Source organism: Rhinatrema bivittatum, chromosome 1, assembly GCF_901001135.1.
Source record: "Rhinatrema bivittatum chromosome 1, aRhiBiv1.1, whole genome shotgun sequence".
Lineage (NCBI taxonomy): Eukaryota > Metazoa > Chordata > Amphibia > Gymnophiona > Rhinatrematidae > Rhinatrema > Rhinatrema bivittatum.
Genome location: NC_042615.1, coordinates 186,038,603 through 186,057,412, shown reverse-complemented (window position 1 = coordinate 186,057,412; position 18,810 = coordinate 186,038,603).

Below are 18,810 nucleotides of genomic sequence, written 5' to 3'. Positions count from 1 at the left end.
ACAGCACCCCATGATTGTTTATACAGACCACAAGAACCTGGAATTCCTGTGCCGAGCCCAGTGTCTCAACCCTCGACAAGCCCGATGGTCACTCTTCTTTAGCCAGTTCAATTTCCTCCTCTAATACAGACCAGCTTCCAAGAACATCCGGGCAGACGCTCTCTCTCGCACTGCAGAAATGGAGGATAACCCCAATCCGCCTCAATATATCCTCGACCCCGCTAAGGTCCTGCTAGCAGCATCAGAGGTGGTCTCTACATGTAAGATGGTGGTACCGGTTTGCCTGCGCAAGAAAGTTTTGTCATGGGCCCATGATTCTTTAACCGCAGCTCATTCAGGGGTCGCTCGGACCTTGGACCTGTTGTCAGAATAATACTGGTGGCCTCAGGTCAAGAAAGATGTCTGTCTTTATGTTGGTTCCTGCCCGACCTGTGCCCAACCGAAGCCTCTGCCTGGCCATCCCTGGGGGCTTCTCCAACCATTACCCATTCCCACCGAGCCCTGGACCCATTTGTCTACCAACTTCATAGTGGATTTACCGCCCTCAGAAGATAAGACTGTGATATGGGTCACGGTTGATAGATTTTCGAAGATGGCCCATTTCGTGCCCCTCATTAAATTAGCAACAGTGCCCGAGCTCGCAAGTCTCTTTACCCAGCACAACTTTCGCCTGCACGGACTTCCTCTCCATATTGCCTCCGACCGGAGCTCGCAATTCATGACTAAATACTGGAGAGCACTGTGCAAGAAATTTGGGGTCCAGTTAGACTTTACAACAGCTTTTCACCCTCAAGGCAATGGCCTAGCGGAGCGCACGAACCAGACTTTGAAAGCTTTCCTCCGAGCCTTTGTGGGAGACCTACAAATGACTGGGTGCTTTACTGCCATGGGCAGAATTCTCCTACAATCATCATAGGCATTCTGCCACCAACATGTCTCCCTTCCAGATAGTCTATGGGAGACGACTCAGACCTCCTTTGACCCTGCCTTTGGCGGTGTTATTGCCAGCCGTACAACTCACTGCCCAACAGTTACGGAATCTTTGAGGTTCCACTCGAGAGAAACTACAATGCACGGCAGCCACTGCGAAGTGGTACGCCGATCATCTACGACGCCCAGCTCCTGCATTTCTCCCAGGGGACAAGGTATGGCTAAGTACCAGACACCTTTGCCTGCAGGTTCCTTCTATGCACCTAGCTCCGAGGTACATTGGTCCATTTTGCAGTATTGGAACGGGTGAGCGCCGTCTCCTACCACCTCCGTCTTCCACATATCCCTGTTCAAGACTTTGGTCTTATCAGTCTTCCACAATAAGTCCCCTGAACCCGCCAGCCCTGTGGCTCAGGAAGACACCATCTATCACGTGAAAGAGGTGTTGAATGTGCAATTTCATCATAGACATTGGGAATACCTTCTTTCTTGGGAGGGCTATGGCCCTGAAGAGAATACTTGGGAGCCTGACTCCAATATTTTGGATGTCTCTTCTCCACCAGTTTCATCTACGCCACCCTGCTAAGCCGAAACCCCCAGGAAGGGGGCATAGAAGGGGGTACTGTTGCACCTCTGACCCGCGGACCCCCGCAGGAAAGTACCCCACTTACTGCGGGTTGCCTCGCGGCATCCGTGAGGCCTGCTCGGGCCTGGCTGGCTTCTCTACGTGGTGCTCCCTCCACGAGAGAGGGCGAGAGAGGGTGTCTGCCTGGACGTTCTTGGAAGCTGGTCTGTATTGGAGGAGGAAGTTGAACTGGCTAAAGAAGAGTGACCAACGGGCTTGTCGAGGGTTGAGGTGCCGCCGGCGTCCTCTGCTGGCTCCGTCCCTGTAGGTGCGCACGCGCGCTGGGGCACAGGTTTTAAAGGGACCAGCGTGAGAAGCTGGTCTGTATTGGAGGAGGAAGTTGAACTGGCTAAAGAAGAGTGACCATCGGGCTTGTCGAGGGTTGAGACGCCGCCGACGTCCTCTGCTGGCTCTGCCCCTCTAGGTGTGCGCGCGCGCTGGGGCACAGGTTTTAAAGGGACCAGCGTGAGAACCTACTGCTCCACCCCCGAAGGACATCAGATGCCGGCAGGGATTTAAGCCCTGCAGCCAACCCTATTCCTGGCCTTGCAACGAGGTTCTCTCTGCTCCCAGAGGTTGCTAGTTGCTGTTCTTCATCTTGTCCCTGGCTTCTGACTTCAGCTTCGTTCCTGGCTTCTGACTTCATCTTCATCCCTGGCTTCTGACTTTGGTTCATCCCTGGCATCTGACTTCAGCTTCATCCCTGGCTTCTGACTTCGGCTTCATTCCTGGCTTCTGACTTCAGCTTCGTTCCTGGCTTCTGACTTCAGCTTCATCCCCGGCTTTTGTATTCAGCTTCTGCTCCTGGTTCCTGACTTCAGCTTGCCCTCAGTGTCCCATTCTGCGACATCCAGGAGGCCCTGCCTAAGTCCAAGCGGCTTGGGTCCTCACAGGTTCCTCCTGGGGGGACCTCGGGCTTCCAGTGGTGAAGTTCCAGTTGGTCTCATGACTTAGCTTCAGTACTCCTCAGGATCCCGGGATTCCTCTTCAAGACTCACCCACAGGAGACCGCACGTAAGTCCAAGCAGCCTGGGACCTCGGCTTCCAGTCGTGAAAATTCAACCAGTCTCCTGCCCTATACCGCCTCCCGGCTTCGACCTCCACTGTGGGTCCTCACACAGTGCGCCATCACCTGTCCAAGCCGGCTCGAGGGTCCACAAAATCTAAATTTAATAATTACGTTGTCCCCACTATGCAGGAAGATAGAAAACATGATTGTAGAAACTTCAAGGAAAATTTTAAAAGCCTGGAGAGCTCATTAATTAGGGGATGTGCGAATATGTTGGCTCCCGCATGCCGAGAAGATTTTAAAAGCCGGTGAGATACACACATATCTCCCACAGTGCACACATCTAGAAGATTTTTAAAAAGGGGCATGGTGTGGGTGGGTTGTGGGCATTTCAGGCTGGGAACCTGAGATGTGCACGGAAATACTTCTGTGATCTGGCACATGCTGAGGCCTCCCTGGCGCGAAACTTTACTTCCTCTAAGGATGCCATGTAGGTTAAAATTTAAAGAAAGCTAGGCAGATCTGCGGGATTTTCAGGATTGGGGAGTGAACTGAGGGGAGTAAAGGCTATTAAACTAGGGGGATTTGGAGGACCTCTCTCTTAACTGGGCAAAATAGGGATGAAGTGGTAAAATTGGGAATAGCATTGGTGCTATTAAAATCTCCCAATTTACTTGGGAGAAGTGGGCTTTGCACACCTACTTAAAATTTGGCGCCCATGTGTGCACGGCCAAGCTATTTTATAACATGTGTGCATATACACGTGCAAGTTAGAAAATAGCCACATCCCTCAGGATGAGCTGGTGCATGCTCGCATATGTGCTCCTGTGTACTGATTTGAAGTTTTTGACGTATTGTTCTGAATTAGAAACTGTATAGAAATTGCATTAAGAGAGATGCCAAAGCAACTAGGTACAAATAAATGAGAGACTGAAGGCTCATTGAAATTTTGCATTTCTCCAGATTAATGGTGATGAACCAGGCCAGATTTAGGAATAGGCAACATAGGAATGTGCCTTGGGCACCAAAGTCTAAAGTCCACAAAAATGTGGACGCCACCTGCTGCTCTTTGATTTCAAGTTGAGAAACTGCTACTATTAGCGAGTGGGCATTATAATCTTAAATCGAGTCCTGGTGATGAGTACCTCTGAGGATAATTTTGTAGCATTGCACATAAGTTCACCTTCATATGTATGCACATAAGTCCAAACTTCAGCTCTGCCTCAGGAATGGCTCTTCTCAGGTCATATAAACTTACATGTAAACAGGACATACATGCATAAGTTTACTCACACATCAGGAAAGCAATTTTTAAAAGGGGACAGCCCGTTCCCAACCAGTGAGGTGCTCTGCCTCTGGAGCAAGGGAGAGGGCAGGGGATGCGGGGCTGGGCCAGAAAACAGAATTTAAAGGTGAGCCAGCCCGCCCTCCAGCCTCTCATTTCGGTGGTTTTCTCACCTAGCCTGCCCACGAGGGGATGGCTTATATGGTTCTAATATGGCATGGTGGGGGTAGGGAACTGCAGAACAGTGGCATCAAAGGGGCAGGGGTTGACCACTACCCGGTGTGCATGGTATGTGCAAATCTTGAAAGCTGGCTGGTAAGAGAATACCAAATAGCATGGTATTCCTGCTCCTATGTTGCATCAGTGGGTGACAGTGAGATGAGCTGACTGTCAGGTCTTCAGCTTTGACGGCTGGGATTGGCCTGTGCATCAACCAAAAAATTGTGTTAGCATGCTTAAGGAGTGACCGCAGCTCTTTTACGGAGTAGGACTTCGGCGCACTGCTGACAACTTTGTCGGTAATCAGGATCGAATGCAGGATAACGTGAGGGGCAAGGCTTTGATGGCTTTTGTCTCCAAATGGCGCTACATTGCTGTTGCATGATACTATAGAGCCCTTGTGAAACTGGAGCATGGCTTCGACAGCCTTGGGTCCACATTGCAGTAGCAAGATTCTATTGAGCATTTAGTGAATTGAAATTCAGCAGGTTAGGGTGTGGTCATGCCCTCAGGATTCAGAATATTTTGGTAATTGATGTTTTTATAAATTGAATGAATGTTAGTAATTGTTTTGTAATATATTAATTGCATGTTATGACCTATGCTGCGGCCATATCCAACCAACGAATAATGGAATAACAGTGGTTCCTTACAAATATGACAACATGGGACAAGGGTGGGGTTAATTATAGATAGGCGAGATGAAGCAGTTGTACCTGAGATGGTTAAGCCCATTTCTGTGTATAATATGTAGGGATCCTGTCAGCTCCCTACTAAAGCTTTTCAGGATTATACCATTGGTGTGGGGAGATATATAGTAATAATTTAGTGGGTTTGCAGCTCCCCCATGTGGAAGCTTGCAATGAATGTGTCACTTTGATTCACAATGCCAGATCACAATTTTGCTTTGTGGATTCTCTGTTTGCTATTACAGAAACAGCTGTTCTCTATTTTTTTCTATTAATTTAAAGTCTCCATGGGTTTCCTGCAAAAATACAATATCAGAATGCAAGGATTTAAAGTAAGTAAGTACTTCCTTGCATTTGATACAATGATTGAGACTATTCACATTGAGAGTAAAAAGGTGAAGATCGGAATGCACTGCAAACCAGAAAAGTTGACGGGCAGCTGCAGTGTGACCAATACAAAAGAAAAGATATACTGAATTAGACATAAATTGAAAAAATCCAGAATGGTGAAAGGGGAAGTTTTGAGGCTCCGGGGAAAAGTAAAAAATATAAAACAAACTGAAAAAAGAAAAAAAGCATACATAAATGAGTGTGCTAATGGTACCCAGGGAAGGGCGAAAAAAGCCAGAGTAGAGGTGGTGGGGCAAGGAAAAAGACCGCTCAGTCCTCCTGCATACCAAGAAAAAAAGGATATAAAACCACTGCCCATCAGCGGAAGGGATGAAAAGAGGTTCAGAAGGGAAATCAAGCGAAAAAGGTATCTGCCTCTGTGGAATTAGAGGCCAACAGGAGAGGCAACAAAAGAAAGTCAACCTCAAGCGATAAAAGAAAAAACCGAGGTCCCAAAATATCACACCAAAATATAAGTCCAGAAGAACTAAAAGAAAAAAAGAAAAATACAAAAATTATGCACCATATGGTAACAAAACAAAAGTAGCCATAGTCCCAAATATGTCAATAAAGAACAATAGTCCAGGTGATGAAAAGCAAACCAGTCAAGGCCGCAATGTTGTAAGGTCAGAATATACCAGCACTGGGGAGCATGAAGAAATATGTAGCAGCGCCGAGTGAAACAAGAAAGGTACCCCCCCCCCCCAAATAAAGGAGACATCAGCCAAGTACTGCCAGAATAAGAGGCAACTATGAAAGAAATTATTACAGCACCACAAAGAAGCAAAAAGGTAGGCAAAGAAGAATGAAAAAATATACTCACAAAACAAAATGGCTAACCACAGTCAGCATGAAAAAAGCACAATGATGTTGCTAACATCGCTGATGAAACCAGAGAAAAGGAAGGTGTAGAAAACTTCTTCAGGTAACCATAGGGAAGGATAATTTATTTATTTTATTTTATTTATTTTTAACTTTTATATACCAACATTCTTGCATCAAATGCAAATCATACCGGTTTACAATGAAACAGAATAAGCAGGAAATATGAATTAATAATAATAAATAATAATAAAAAAAAATAATTGCAGGCTATTCAAATACAAAGTCATCTCTGAAGGATTATCATATAAATGCATGCAGTTATTGTAGGTTACTTGCATCCAAGCTGAGTAGAGGAGGTCATACTTAGCGATGACTTCACACTATTGAGACCGCAGGCCTTATAAAGCTTTACAACAAGCTGCTGTGGTTTTCACTAATTCTGGAATGAAGGTGAGATTCATGTCATCAAAGGTGACTGAGCGATTTGGCTCCGGCTGCCGTCAGTATCACTAGAACTTGTGGATATCGCAGAACCTCAAGAATAATGGGTCACAAGGAAGAAGCATGTTGTGGCTTCCATGATGGGGTGCGGTGTGCCCATTCATTTTCTAGATGGAGGGTGAAACAAAGTTCCAAACTCGCTAGAATCAGGTGCCGGAGGAAGGGTGGGATATCAGATCCTTCTATGCATTCTGAAACCCTGAGAATGAGAATATTATTGCGGTGATTAAGATTGGATAGATCTTCAAGGTCACGTTGCATGGTGGTAAGCTTCTGTGACAATAACTACACATCAGCCTTCGCCACTTCACAGGCTTCCACAATATGTTCCAGGGAGTTTATGCACGGAGATATGGCTGCAACATTGGTGACCAGGTCTGTAAGTTCCAGCTTGATAGAGCAGGTAGTTTCGTTGTTAGCATGCAACATGTCTTTCAGTTGCTGCAATTCCAGGAGTACTGGGTTTTGGGCAGAAGGGGTTTTGCCCTCCGGTCTTTCTCGGGGGATGGTGGATCGTATTTTGTCTGTGTGGCCCCCGAGGTAAGTGCAAAAGCCACCTCAATCTTCCCAGAGTTAGAGGTAGACATCGCAGGAGGTAGAACCAATGCCCCAAAAACACTAAAAGGCACAGCAAGCAGCAGCAAATAAGAGAGAATGCAAGGAGTTCTGAGGAGCAGAAAAATTAAGCAGCCATTTCCCTTGGAGCTCACCAGTGCCCCCAGAAATCTATTGTTAATTGTATACAGTAGGTCATAGGTGTATTATTACCTTTCCAGCCTAAAATACTCCTTTTTAATAATCTGCATGTAATTTTTATTAAGCAAAATTTTGTAAGACTTTGGATATCCAAGATCCTGGTAGTGGCAAAAAAAAAGGTTATATTGCGATGTTGGTTGGGGGAGCATCCACCAAAGATTATGCAATGGAGGAACCAAATTCACATTGTGTGTCTATGTGAGAAATATATACAAGAAAGAGATTTGCATTGGAAGAGAAAAGTCTTTGTGCAGATTTGGAATTTGTATACTCAATCATTACCACATAGAGTGAGAAAATTAATTTTGAATGATTCTTGATGCGATGATGCCATTAATGTTAGCACTTGACTGCTCATGAATGATGTATGTTGAGAACATGCAAACTCCATAATGAAGTATGCTTCAGGGGAAGGGAGGAGGGGAGTGGAAGGGAGGGGTTGAAAACTGTTACTGTTATGCATACAGAGCACTGGGAAGAACCAACCAGTGCTCCTGATCTTTTTTTGTATGTTTATTTCTTATTATAATGTTGAAAATTAATAACGAAATGTAAACAGAATGCTAGGGTTTATTAGGAAAAGAAAGGAGAGTAAAACGGAGAAATTCATTTTGCCTCTGTATTGCTCCATGGTGTGACCTCATCTTGAGTATTGTGTGCAGTTCTGGACACCACATCTCACAAAAGATATAGCAGAATTAGAAAAGGCACAGAGAAGGACAAACAAAATGATAAAGGGGATGGAACAATTCTCCTATGAGGAAGGGCTTCAGCTTGAAGAAAAGACAGATGAAGGGAGATATGAAAAATATTTATAAAATGAGTGGAATGGAACAAGTCAAAGTTAACCAGTTGTTTACTCGTTCACAAAAATATAAAGACTAGAAGACAAACAATGAAATTACTAGGGATGTGAATCGTTTTTCAACGATTAAAATTATCGTCCGATAATGTTAATATCGTCTTAAATCGTTATAGAACACGATACAATAGAAATTCTAACGATTTATCGTTAAAAATCGTTAAATCGTGTTAGTGCGCACTAACGGGAGTTAGTGCGCACTAATTCGATTTAGTGCGCACTAACTGAAAATGATACAAATAAACACTTTCCAGGTCACTGAAGGTCAGTTAGGAATGAATATGTGTTCCTATTGGCTGGCTGCCCTCTTATCTATTGATGTTACCAAGGTTACCACTGAGGTGATGGTTGGGGGGATGGGAAATGGAACTGGAAACTAACGAAAACCAACAGAAAATGAAACAAAGTGTTCACACTTCCCAGGTCAGTAAAGGTCACTTAGGAATGAATATGTATGTATGTATTCCTATTGGCTGGCTGTGCTCTTATCTATTGATGTTACCAAGGCTAACACTGAGGTAATGGTTGGGGGGATGTGAAATGGAAACAGTTGGAAGCTTGACAAAAAAAGTAATGTAATGATCAGCACTCACGTGACTAGAACTTGTTTGTTTATTATTTTTGTTAGCAGGCACCTGAAATGCTAGTGCATGTTGAATTTGCCAATCACTGTGCATTTTAGAAAGGTGGTCCTGGCTGGAACTGTACACAGTTCAAATATATGTAATTGATTGTTGGTAAGTGTATTTTTTAAGTAGCCACACTGGCACAAGTATGTTTACTTTTCCTCCTACTTAACTCACTAGCTCAGCTTTGTAAGAAGGGCTTCTCTGCTTGTGTGTTGTTTTTGTTTGGTGTGAGGAGAGCAGAAACATCAGATCTTTATTCAATCTACTACAGTCATCTCTTACAGTGCCCTATCCCTATTAATACCAGGAGTGTTGTGATCTTCCTGCACACAGTGCCCTAACCCTGATACCAGTCTGAGACAGCTCTCTCCCTGCATTACTAGTGAGAGGCTGGCTTCACAGACAGGGGGGAGCTGCCTGACCCTCACTCCTGACTTCCCCCATGTCCCAGCTAGTGAATGGTGTGTGGGTGATGGGGGGGGGGGGGGAGGATGGTGAAGTCTGAGACAGCTCCCTCCCTGCATTACTAGTGAGAGGCTGGCTTCACAGACAGGGGGGAGCTGCCTGACCCTCACTCCTGACTTCCCCCATGTCCCAGCTAGTGAATGGTGTGTGGGTGAGGGGGGGGGGGGAGGAGGATGGTGAAGTCTGAGACAGCTCCCTCCCTGCATTACTAGTGAGAGGCTGGCTTCACAGACAGGGGGGAGCTGCCTGACCCTCACTCCTGACTTCCCCCATGTCCCAGCTAGTGAATGGTGTGTGGGTGAGGGGGGGGGGGAGGATGGTGAAGTCTGAGACAGCTCCCTCCCTGCATTACTAGTGAGAGGCTGGCTTCACAGACAGGGGGGAGCTGCCTGACCCTCACTCCTGACTTCCCCCATGTCCCAGCTAGTGAATGGTGTGTGGGTGAGGGGGGGAGGAGGATGGTGAAGTCTGAGACAGCTCCCTCCCTGCATTACTAGTGAGAGGCTGGCTTCACAGACAGGGGGGAGCTGCCTGACCCTCACTCCTGACTTCCCCCATGTCCCAGCTAGTGAATGGTGTGTGGGTGAGGGGGGGGGGAGGATGGTGAAGTCTGAGACAGCTCCCTCCCTGCATTACTAGTGAGAGGCTGGCTTCACAGACAGGGGGGAGCTGCCTGACCCTCACTCCTGACTTCCCCCATGTCCCAGCTAGTGAATGGTGTGTGGGTGAGGGGGGGGGGGGAGGAGGATGGTGAAGTCTAAGACAGCTCCCTCCCTGCATTACTAGTGAGAGGCTGGCTTCACAGACAGGGGGGAGCTGCCTGACCCTCACTCCTGACTTCCCCCATGTCCCAGCTAGTGAATGGTGTGTGGGTGAGGGGGGGGGGGGAGGAGGATGGTGAAGTCTGAGACAGCTCCCTCCCTGCATTACTAGTGAGAGGCTGGCTTCACAGACAGGGGGGAGCTGCCTGACCCTCACTCCTGACTTCCCCCACGTCCCAGCTAGTGAATGGTGTGTGGGTGAGGGGGGGGGGGAGGATGGTGAAGTCTGAGACAGCTCCCTCCCTGCATTACTAGTGAGAGGCTGGCTTCACAGACAGGGGGGAGCTGCCTGACCCTCACTCCTGACTTCCCCCATGTCCCAGCTAGTGAATGGTGTGTGGGTGAGGGGGGGGGGGAGGATGGTGAAGTCTGAGACAGCTCCCTCCCTGCATTACTAGTGAGAGGCTGGCTTCACAGACAGGGGGGAGCTGCCTGACCCTCACTCCTGACTTCCCCCATGTCCCAGCTAGTGAATGGTGTGTGGGTGAGGGGGGGGGGGGAGGAGGATGGTGAAGTCTGAGACAGCTCCCTCCCTGCATTACTAGTGAGAGGCTGGCTTCACAGACAGGGGGGAGCTGCCTGACCCTCACTCCTGACTTCCCCCATGTCCCAGCTAGTGAATGGTGTGTGGGTGAGGGGGGGAGGAGGATGGTGAAGTCTGAGACAGCTTCCTCCCTGCATTACTAGTGAGAGGCTGGCTTCACAGACAGGGGGGAGCTGCCTGACCCTCACTCCTGACTTCCCCCATGTCCCAGCTAGTGAATGGTGTGTGGGTGAGGGGGGGGGGGGGGAGGATGGTGAAGTCTGAGACAGCTCCCTCCCTGCATTACTAGTGAGAGGCTGGCTTCACAGATAGGGGGGAGCTGCCTGACCCTCACTCCTGACTTCTCCCATGTCCCAGCTAGTGAATGGTGTGTGGGTGAGGGGGGGGGGGGGAGGATGGTGAAGTCTGAGACAGCTCCCTCCCTGCATTACTAGTGAGAGGCTGGCTTCACAGACAGGGGGGAGCTGCCTGACCCTCACTCCTGACTTCCCCCATGTCCCAGCTAGTGAATGGTGTGTGGGTGAGGGGGGGGGGGGGAGGATGGTGAAGTCTGAGACAGCTCCCTCCCTGCATTACTAGTGAGAGGCTGGCTTCACAGACAGGGGGGAGCTGCCTGACCCTCACTCCTGACTTCCCCCATGTCCCAGCTAGTGAATGGTGTGTGGGTGAGGGGGGGGGGAGAATGGTGAAGTCTGAGACAGTTCCCTCCCTGCATTACTAGTGAGAGGCTGGCTTCACAGACAGGGTGGAGCTGCCTGACCCTCACTCCTGACTTCCCCCATGTCCCAGCTAGTGAATGGTGTGTGGGTGAGGGGGGGGGGGGAGGATGGTGAAGTCTGAGACAGCTCCCTCCCTGCATTACTAGTGAGAGGCTGGCTTCACAGACAGGGGGGAGCTGCCTGACCCTCACTCCTGACTTCCCCCATGTCCCAGCTAGTGAATGGTGTGTGGGTGAGGGGGGGGGGGGAGGATGGTGAAGTCTGAGACAGCTCCCTCCCTGCATTACTAGTGAGAGGCTGGCTTCACAGACAGGGGGGAGCTGCCTGAACCTCACTCCTGACTTCCCCCATGTCCCAGCTAGTGAATGGTGTGTGGGTGAGGGGGGGGGGAGGATGGTGAAGTCTGAGACAGCTCCCTCCCTGCATTACTAGTGAGAGGCTGGCTTCACAGACAGGGGGAAGCTGCCTGACCCTCACTCCTGACTTCCCCCATGTCCCAGCTAGTGAATGGTGTGTGGGTGAGGGGGGGGGGGGAGGGTGGTGAAGTCTGAGACAGCTCCCTCCCTGCATTACTAGTGAGATGCTGGCTTCACAGACAGGGGGGAGCTGCCTGACCCTCACTCCTGACTTCCCCCATGTCCCAGCTAGTGAATGGTGTGTGGGTGAGGGGGGGGGAGGAGGATGGTGAAGTCTGAGACAGCTCCCTCCCTGCATTACTAGTGAGAGGCTGGCTTCACAGACAGGGGGGAGCTGCCTGACCCTCACTCCTGACTTCCCCCATGTCCCAGCTAGTGAATGGTGTGTGGGTGAGGGGGGGGGGAGGATGGTGAAGTCTGAGACAGCTCCCTCCCTGCATTACTAGTGAGAGGCTGGCTTCACAGACAGGGGGGAGCTGCCTGACCCTCACTCCTGACTTCCCGCATGTCCCAGCTAGTGAATGGTGTGTGGGTGAGGGGGGGGGGGGAGGAGGATGGTGAAGTCTGAGACAGCTCCCTCCCTGCATTACTAGTGAGAGGCTGGCTTCACAGACAGGGGGGAGCTGCCTGACCCTCACTCCTGACTTCCCCCATGTCCCAGCTAGTGAATGGTGTGTGGGTGAGGGGGGGGGGGGGGGGGAGGATGGTGAAGTTTGAGACAGCTCCCTCCCTGCATTACTAGTGAGAGGCTGGCTTCACAGACAGGGGGGAGCTGCCTGACCCTCACTCAAGCAGAGAAGCCCTTCTTACAAAGCTGAGCTAGTGAGTTAAGTAGGAGGAAAAGTAAACATACTTGTGCCTGTGTGGCTACTTAAAAAATACACTTACCAACAATCAATTACATATATTTGAACTGTGTACAGTTCCAGCCAGGACCACCTTTCTAAAATGCACAGTGATTGGCAAATTCAACATGCACGTGTCTGCTAACAAAAATAATAAACAAAGAAGTTCTAGTCACGTGAGTGCTGATCATCACATGTCAAGCTTCCAACTGTTTCCATTTCACATCCCCCCAACCATTACCTCAGTGGTAACCTTGGTAACATCAATAGATAAGAGCACAGCCAGCCAATAGGAATACATATTCATTCCTAAGTGACCTTTACTGACCTGGGAAGTGTGAACACTTTGTTTCATTTTCTGCTGGTGTTCATGAGTTTCCAGTTCCATTTCCCATCCCCCCAACCATCACCTCAGTGGTAACCTTGGTAACATCAATAGATAAGAGGGCTGCCAGCCAATAGGAACACATATTCATTCCTAATTGACCTTCAGTGACCTGGAAAGTGTCTATTTGTATCATTTTGAGTTAGTGCGCACTAACTCGAGTTAGTGCGCACTAATCGGAAAAAACGATTTTTAACGATTTTTCAACGAAATAATCGTGCCAAACACGATTTTCTTCTCCTGCCACACGATTTCTATCGTTAAGACGATATGGAAAACGATTCACATCTCTAGAAATTACTAAGTAATACATTTAAAACTAAGAGAAAATATATATTTTTTCTCAATGCATAATTAAGCTCTGGACTTCATTGCCAGAGGATGCGATGAAAGTTATTAGTGTAGCTGTATTTAAAAACAGTTTGGACAAGTCCAAAACACATTATTAAGGTGGACTTGCAGATATCCACTGCTTATTTTTGCGACAAGCAGCTTGAATCTGTTTACCCCTTGGGATCCTGCCAGGTACTCGTGATCTGGATTGGCCACTGTTAGAAACAGGATACTGAGCTTGAAAGATCTTTGGTCTGACCCAGTATGGCAATTTTTATTTTCTTATGTTGTGATTAATCCTAGGGGCCTACATGATTTGTAAATATGGAACTGAGAAATTTAGAAGAGATACTTATTCTTGAAGGGAAATTGACAGTCCAATCTAACCTATTCTTTCTATGTATGGCCTCATACCAGGTTCTCATATTTGATCCAGCTATTCTGTAAGGTTCAATAGAAGTTTTTTATCAGCACTTCAGTAAAGCTTTTAACACAGTTTCATTTAGAAGTCTGGTAAACAAACTAATCAGTTTGGGAGTAGGTCACATAGATTTTAACTGAGTGAGGACTACACTGAGCACAAAAACTCAGCAGTGGTCAGCACAGCCTCCCTAGGGAAGGAAAAAGTGGTCATTATGGTATCACAGGGTTCAATGTTTTGGCCAATCCAATGCTTTTCAACATCGGTATTAGAGATGTTACAAAAGGAGTTTTAAGAAAAATACATTAATTTGCAGATGACAAAATAAATCTATAACAAAGCAGATGTAGTAAGAGAGGTGGCAAAATTGAAAGATGCTTGGAAAAAGCTTTGATGAAAAAAAAAAAGAGTGAAATCATAAAATCATACATTTGAAGTATAAAAACACATTATCTGCTTATTAACTACAAAGACAAGAACTGGCAACTACAAAAAAGGAAAGGGACCTAAGAGTAATTTTCTTAGATGGCCTGAAGATTTCCAGTGAGTATGATAAAGCAATGGGAAACACTAACAATATGACTGAGTGCATAAAAAAAGGTAGAAACCATTGGAAAAAAGGATATAAAATAGCCTTTGTATTGGGCACTGGTAAAACCACACCAAGAGTGCTGTACTAGTCCTTAATCCTAAACTTTTGGAAGGACGGAAGCATTTCTAAGACGATCTACCAAAATGTGCATAACTTGTTCAAGAAACCCTATGTACAGAAGGACCTAAAATGTGCTTTTTAGAAGAAAGAAGGGAAAGATCGGTTATGAAAGACATGTTCAAGTAAAACTGTATACAATTTTTTAGAAGTTGTCTGCTTCAGCAGTAAAATGTGTCCTTTATTATTGATGTTGATGTGCTGAATTCAAATATGACAATTAAACCAGCTGATTCGCTATTGTTTCCATGATATATACGTTTTTACATTTTATGTCTATGTCTATAGCAGAGATAGTGTGCAGATAGTAGAATTTTAATTATAAATTGTAAACGTAGGTGAATTTTAAAAGTCTGATGTGCACCAAAACTGGGAGGTACGTGAATATTTCGGGCCAGCGCACGCCGAACAGATTTTAAACGCAGCTCGAGTGCGCATGTATCTCCTGATATGCGCACAAATGAAAATGGGCAAAAAAGGGGCGGGGATTGGGCATGGTCTGGGCGGAGAGTGGGAATTCCTGGATTTATGAGTAAAACCTGCACGTGAAAACTTGCATGCACAAGGGCGCATGCTGGAGTCCCCTAAGGCGTAACTTACTTCTCCTATGGATGGAGTGTAAGTCCTAAAACAAAAAAATATAGGCATGTCAGCAGGGATTTAAGGATCAGGGTTAAGAGGAGAAAAAGAAGAGGGGTTAGGAAGTGCTATCCCTTAATGGGTGAACTGGGAACAAAGTGGTTTAACTGGTAACTGCATCGGCGCTCATTTCTATTAAAGTCCCCCCACTTATGCCATAGAGACGGCATTTACATGCACATGCACACATCCATATAAAATTGTGCACATATGAACATATGTTCAGCCAATTTTATAACATATGCGCTTATACTAGTGAATTTTATAAAGCAAAACTAGAAGAAGTTATAATGTAAAACAAGAAGTCCCTTCTTCTTGAACACAGTTACAATGTAAACCGATGTGATATTATAAATTGAACACCGGTATATAAAAACGAATAATAAATAAATAAATAAATATACACATGAATGTTATAAAATGGCCACGTCTCTGGACATAAACTGGCATACATATGCATACTGATGTACCTGCGTGTCGGAATTAAAGTTACCATCTTAGGTCTTTTCATGTATCTATGGTTGCATAATATTTCACCTGACCTGTTTATGCAATACTTTAAAAATTAAATCAGCAAAAAGATTGTAGAAATATATTTGACTATGAAAGAAAAGGCCAAAACTATTATGTAAATATATAAACATATTTTAGTCTTTATTCAGTGGCTACTCGGCTCTTGACTTGTTTCTGGTATTCATTAAATGAAACATCTCTTGTCACTGTCCAGTAATAGTCTGCAAAGCATTGATGGGCTTCATTTGCTCTGATATTATTTTTCCATTGCTGCAATGTCCTGGTGAAATCACTCATCATGCTGATTGCTCACTGCTCCACAGTTTGGTAGGAAAAAACCTAAATGAGAGTGCAAAAAATGTGTCCTTAGCGACATGCTGCAGCCAAAGCTTTTGTATGTATTGAGAAGGGTTTTCACCAACTTCGTGTCTGTCTTGTTATTTCCAAGAAAATGTGTTCCCACTACTGAAAAGTTTTCCACACCACCTTTTTCATGCTATGCAATGCTCTTTTAAATGCATGAGCTCAAAGAAGTTCACGAATCTGAAGGCCAACCAAAATACCTTTCTTTATCTTAGTTTCACTTAACCTTGGAAATTTACCACCGAGGTATTTGAAGGCTGCTTTAGTTTTGTCCATGGCCTTGACAAAGTTCTTCATCAGACCCAGCTTTGTGTGTAAGGGTGGCAACCAAATCTTCCTTGATTCAACAAGTGCTGAATACTGATTTGAGATCCTTGCCTTTCTTAACTCATTTATCCTCTGCAATTCCCAAGTCAAAGGAGGTATATACTGACCTAGTAGAATATTTTGAAAAGTGAAGCCAAGTAACAATATTAAGCATTATTTTCATTCTCAGAAACCCAGATTTAGTAAAGTTTGACTACATTCATTTTGGAAGGATTTTGGCTGTAGGCCAGTATAATTGGCAGGCTTCCATAAGATATAGAAGAAGGTAGCGTATTTTGTAGAAGAAGGTCAAAGACAAAGGGCCATGATTCAAAGTTGGATGGAAGGACATTCAGTGGAAATGTGAGGATATTTTTTATTAGATACCAAGAAAGCTTTTGCCAACCAAAACAGTGAAAGAATACATGGGATGAATACAGAGTGAAATGGTAAGGATAAGGAGGGAATACTCTATTGTATAGATCTCAGTTTCATTCGATAGCAAGAACTGGGCAAACTTGGTGGGACAAAAGTTCATATATGCCAAGACTAAGCTGCATAACATTTATAAATTTTACCTTAAAAAACTTACCTAGTTCAAATTAAGGCCTGGATTTATTAAGCCACAATTATTTATCGCTGGAGGAGCACAATATCATGGGGAGGGGCAGTCCAGTGAAGTGTTCCTCCTACCTGACAAACTTATCGTGGTATTTCAATGTTCTTTTGTCATGAGGAAAAAGACTGTGAGACAAAAGAATGCAGCTGGTACCTATTATATGTGTGATGGTAGCCTCCATTGCATGGGTCCTCCATCACCTTAAAGGATTATGCAGCCCAACATGACCTCCAGCCCCCCCCCCCCCAAAAATTAGTTTAAAAAGATACCAGGGGTCTAGAGAGCTCCGTGGGCCCTCCACTGACACCAATGAGCTTTTTAAAGGTAGGGGGTTCAGGAGGATCTGGAGTAGGGGTAATTTTGGGGGGTTGAGAAGAGGGATGCTTACTTTTAAACTAATTTGGGGGACAGGGTCATGTTGGGCCTCAGGATCATTTATAATGATAGCATCCCCATACGTTGGGGGCCGACATCGAGGGTGTTGTAGGCCCCAGTTGCATTATTTAGTCTTGCATACTTTTTCCATGAGAGAAAAGGATGTGGCGAGAGTGCCAAAATATTTTATCAGGGAGGGGATACATTTTGTGGGACCACTCCTTTCAATATTTGGCCCCTCCTGCAATAAAATATCACAGCTTAGAAAATACAGGCAACAGTGAGGTCTGCTAATTTGCAGTTCTGTTCTCTATCCACTAAACTACACAGGCGCTGTATTTGTATAATTTTTTCTTACAGTTTATTTTTTAGGTTATTTCTACTTAATAATTTAGCATGCCAGCAGTGACAACTACATTAAAGAACGAGGTCTGTAATTCAAAATTTGAAGATAAAGTTTATTTTAATTCATAAGATAACATGGGAAATTGGTAAGTAAACCAGAAAGCCAGACACAACTATTTAATGCAGCACTTCAAATGGCATCAGTCATAATCAAATCAAAGTACAACAAGATTGCTTGTAACAGTCTGCTGTAAAGCACAAAATATAATTTTTCCAGTCTATTCCAATTTTGTTAATTTTTACTCTTTTTCCTTTGCAGACCTTTCTATATGAATTCCCCACATTCTCCTTTTAACATCACTACGTATTCTCTCCTTTGACTACAATAATATAATAGAAAGACAGAAACAGAGAAATTGATGGCAAATATATATAACTATCTATTCTGCTCATTTGCACTACCTGCCTATTATATAAACACTGGTCACACAGATCTCTGGATAGGGCTGGGTCCAGCTTTTCTGCGCCCAGGGCTGTTATTCAGAATTGCACACACCATCTCCCCCACTCCTTTACCAGTTGTTGTTACAGCACAGTGCTTTCTCCTTTGCCAGTGAAGGCACAGCTATTGATCTGGTAGCGACGGCTCTGGCAAAGCACCTCTTCTTTTCCATCTCCTACCCAGCATCCCTCTTTCTTTTCTCCCACCTTTCTATTCCCCTCCATTCCTTGCACTGCAAATCTCTCCCCCTGCTATATTCTGGTATGGTTGTGAACCTTGGATCGTAGTGAGAGCTGATTCCACCCACAGGGAGGAGCCCTGTGAGGACTCACCATGATAGGTGTGGCCTCAGCTGAGACCGACACAGATAGCAATGAAACTTTATTAGACTGGAACATAGAAGAAGTACCCACTGAGTGGGGAAGAAGACAGTTCAGAGTAGTAAGGTTGCTCAGTGATGATATCCCAGGTGGTGGCCCACGGAGCAGGGTATGCCAGGGAACTCCTCCTCCGGGTGACACACTTCTCAGGGTATATCCGGTAGTGGCCCGCAGTGCGGGGTATGCTGAGAATCAGCAGTTGTTGCTAAGAGAAGTGCAGGAGTCAGCTGAGCTGGGTAGATGAGGGTACTCACTCCAAAGTGTAGAAGATGGTTTGCTGAGGCGAGCACGGTAGTGGTCCGAGGCACAGGGTACACCGGAGGTTCTGTCAGCAAGATGGTGGCAAGCGAGAAGCATACTCACAAGGCTGAACAATGCTGGGTCCCAATC